Below are 4,572 nucleotides of genomic sequence, written 5' to 3' on the forward strand. Positions count from 1 at the left end.
AGTTTGCCTTCCGCTTCCTCTTGCTCTGCCCCTTCCTGCTATGTCAGCAAGTCCAATAGGGCATGGAAGATCTTTAAATCCCATAACCCTTACACCCAGTTGATGGACATCCCTTTGATTTTTAATTTTTAGCCACTGCAAAAAGAGCTACTATAAATATTTTTTTTTACCAATAAGTCCTTTTCAGTTTTTTTTTTTTTTTTACGCCTCTGGGATATAGACCTAGTAGAGGTATTGCTGTATCAAAAGGACACACAAATTTATAGCCCTTTGGGCATGGCTCCAAATCGCTCTCCAAAATGGTTGGATTAGTTCACAGCTCCACCAACAGTGCATTAGTGCCCCAGTTTTCCCACATCAGTTCCAGCATCCATCATTTTCCTTTTTTGTCATATTAGCCAATCTGATAGGTGTGAAGTGATGCCTCAGAGCTGTTTTATTGTGCATTTGTCTAATCAATAGTGATTTAGAACATATTTTTTCTGTGATTATAGGTAGCTTCAATTTCTTTGTCTGAAAACTTCCTTTTCATAGTCTTTGATTATTTATCAACTAGGGAAGGATTTGTATTTTTAAAAATTTTACTCAGGTTTCTATATATTGGAGAAAGCAAGTCTTTGCCAGAGATTCTTGTTGCAAAAAAAAATTTAAAACAAAAACCTTGTTTTTTGTGCTTAGCCAACTTACTGCTCTCTGCCATTAGAAAACATAGGAATGTAGACAGAGGTTGAATAATTTGGATATGGGAAACTGATGAAGCTTTAGCCCGGTCATGATAATGACCTGAAAGCAGTGTTAATGTTGCAAAGACATTAGGGCTATAGAAATAGAATTTATAAACTTATAAATTCAGGTATTTGCCTATGTATGAAACTGTTTTGGGGGAAACGAAATTTTCATTTCCCCTAAAACAGTGACTTGAGTGTCATGAAACTCTATTCATCACTTTCTATAAGTCTTCATTATCATTGGAGCTTTCTCTCCATCCTTTTCATTTTCTGGCTAAGAAAATTGAGACCTAAAAAGGTGAAATCATTTGTCAAAGGTTCAAGTCATGAGTCAATCAATCAATAAGCAGTTATTAAGCACTATATGCCAGACAAAAGGGAAAGATATTCTCTGTCCTTAAGAACCTTATGTTTTGGGGCGGCCAGGTAGCACAGCGAGTAAGAGCACCAGCTCCAGTGTAGGGATGACCTGGGGATCGAATCCGGGCTCAGACACTTAGCACCCACCCAGAAACACCTGGCTGTGTAACCTTGAGCAAGTTACTTAACCCTAATTGCTTTAAAGTAAAAAAACAAGAACCTTATGTTTTAATGGGAGAGATAACACATGTACATACACACACACACTCAAGTATATAAAAAATTCATATAAAGTAGATGTGAGGTACCTATAAAAGAGAACATACTAGCAGCTGGGGGAACCAAGAAAGGCCTCCTGCAAAAGGTGACACTTGAGCTCAGCCTTGAAGGAAGATTCTAAAAAGTTGAAGCAGACAGAATATCCCAGTCATGGGACAGAGCCATTGCAAAGATGCCAGAAAGGGAGATGGAGCTTTGTATGGGAAGAACAGATAGGTTAGTCTAGACCATATAGTGCATAGAGGAAAGAAATTTGTAAGAAGACAAGAAAAAAGGAAATTTACATGATTACTTTATTGTACATTTAAAAGGAATAGCAAGTTGTACATAATAGATGTGTAGTTTCATGTGCAATCATCTTTTTAAAAATTATATTATGCTAGGGAAATGTTTGTTTTATTACATAAATTAAAAATAATATAAATAAAAAGTAAAAAGAAGACTGGAAAGATTGGAAGGTTGTGATGTTTTTGAACTAGCAAGCTAATAATTTTAATTTGATTCTAATAATGGTAATGGGGAGTCACTGGATTTTATTAAGTAACAGGTGACATTGTAAGACCTGCCACTTAAGAAGATGACTTTGGTACCTAAATATAAGATAAATTTAAATGTCTTGAGACTGAGTTGAGGAGATTAATTATGAGACTTTTGCAATAAGTAAGAGTAATATGTTGTGGATGATGGAATGGGTATAGTAGAGTTGGATGAGAATGATGACAATGGGGAATGACTGAACAAGTTGCAGTATATGATTGTGATGGAATATTGTGCTATAAGAAAGGATGAGCAGGATGCTCTCAGAAAAACCTGTCAAGACTTATATGAACTGATACAAAATGAAATAAGCAGAACCAGGAGAACATTGTACATAGCAATAGCAATACTGTATAATGATCAACTGTGAATGACTTAACTATTCTCAACAATACAATGATCTAAGATGATGCCAAAGGACTCGTGATGAAATATGGAGTCTGAATAGAGATCAAAGCATAATTTTTTTAAATTTCTTTTTCTCTTTTTCTTTTTTCACCTATTTTCTTTCCCAACATAACTAATATGGAAATACATTTCGCCCGACGGCATGTGTGTAACATATCAAATTGCTTAATTTCTCAATGAGGGGGGTGGGAAGGGATAGAGGGAGCGAATTTGGGACTCAAATTTTTTTTAAATGTTAAAAATTGTTTTTTCATGGAATTGAGGGGAAAATATTAAATTAAAAAAGAGTCCCATTTCTCCAGACCTGGACATGTGGTTTAGACTATTTTCAGTCATGAGGGTGCATGCACTCTAATGAAAGGGATCAAGCTCCCATTTATCCTATTCTTTGGCTCATTATCCCCTAACTATCTCCCCCAGTGGGAACTTTTTTCAAGCCTCAGCTACTGATTCATGTCCTGGATATCTACTCCCAAAGGGCAGAGTAGAAAGGTACATAATGTACAATATAATTCAGGAATGAGGTAGATATTTATTTCTCACACATGAAAGAAATACTAACCGACAAAAGACTCACAAAGCTCATTGACAAATTTAAAACTGAATTAAATAACAACATAATTTTACTATAATCTCTTGGAGAATTATAATTAAATTTATCAGAATATCAAGAATTTGTGGGCCTTCTGAATAGGAATCCTGCATTTCACCCCAGCTTTTCGACTACAAATTGGGACTCCAAAAACAAGACTCACAACTAGTGTTCCACCCACAGAGTTCTAAGGGCATCCTTGAGTTGGAGATATCTTTATCTAATGTCACAGTTTTGACCCCCCATTTTGTCATATTTTTCTCTGTATTGATGGCCAGTTATTATCTCCTCATCTATACCTCCATGATTAGTACCCAGCATAATTTAGCTAATTAACATCAGAAATTTCAAAACATTTCCTCCCAAGACCTGGGAGGAGGAAATATTCATGGACCACATATTGACCTAGGTAGAAAAGATTAACACCTGATGCCTCTTTTTCTACCCAGAGAGAGGCTTCTAATATGTCTTCCCTCACTTCTAGTCAAATATGAAATTGACTGAATCATTTGGTCAATGTCTTTTGTAAGCATTCTAAATTCTACCTCTGTAACCAATTAAAAGGCCCCTCTTCTTCACATGGTAAATAGGTCAGAAGCAATACCTGTTCATGTTCCCAATTCATGTGGGGTTCGTGTTAGGCAGGATGTGGTACACTGGACTCATTTTAGTTAGTCCCAGTCACCCATCACACTAGATTAAAAAAGCATAACCAGTAGATTTCAGTTCTCCCCATCTGCTATTTTCACTAAAATTTTACTAAGTCCACTGGACCCTGGATTTTCTCAGGAATAATTTCTTCCAGTTTGTCTTGTGTGTGTGTGTGTGTGTGTGTGTGTGTGTGCATGCTCACACAGTGGGCCAACATCTAATCTAGAACCCTGGCCTCCTGGCCACCTGTCCAACTTAGTCAACATTATGTTCATAACATAATGGTAAATATTAATGCCCTCACAATGTGGAACCTCTTTCAGGTACTTAGTTGGGAGACTGTAGCAGTATGAGGGAGAGTTTAGGTAGGCTTGGGGAAAGATAGTAAAGATTCCTTCTCAGAGGAAAAAGCAAGTAATATAGTTTTTACCCAATCACAGGCTGCTCTGAACTCAATAAATGTGCTCCAATCCCCTTGAAGTCCTGCAATTAGGCTAGCCCAAGTCTCAGGAGAAGCTTGGCCTTGACCCTAGGGGAACTTGTCCCTGAAGTCCCTTAAACCTTGAATGCAGGTAGCTTGGGTCCCTACAAAATGGGATACGATCTTTAGGGGATTCCTTCAAGCTTGGGAAGGGTAGAAGGTACCTTTTTGACACCATCTCAGATATTCTGGTGCAATTTTACTAGCATCTCCATAGGATGGCAATTAATTGATTTTTTCTCAACCTCATGTTTCCAGAGTTGCATCCCAAACTCTTTACAGGAAAGGATATCATTACTGTTTGCTCACCCAGTGGGGTGGCTGATACCATGCTTGCTCTTGTTTTCCTAGAGAATCTCACCAACCCATGTGTGATGTCCTGATATCCTGCACAAATTTCATTTATTGGTCTGTACACACCTGTATGGTGGTATGTATGGGTAGGAAGTCCATAGGAGAACCTTTGACAGTGCTCAAGTGGAACCCTCTCTCAAAAGCAATATTTAATTGCTCTTCATGCTGGCTAATCTTAGAGG

This window comes from Petaurus breviceps, unplaced genomic scaffold (genome assembly GCF_028583685.1).
Source record: "Petaurus breviceps papuanus isolate PSGF00001 unplaced genomic scaffold, PetGlider_PUasm1.0 189, whole genome shotgun sequence".
Lineage (NCBI taxonomy): Eukaryota > Metazoa > Chordata > Mammalia > Diprotodontia > Petauridae > Petaurus > Petaurus breviceps.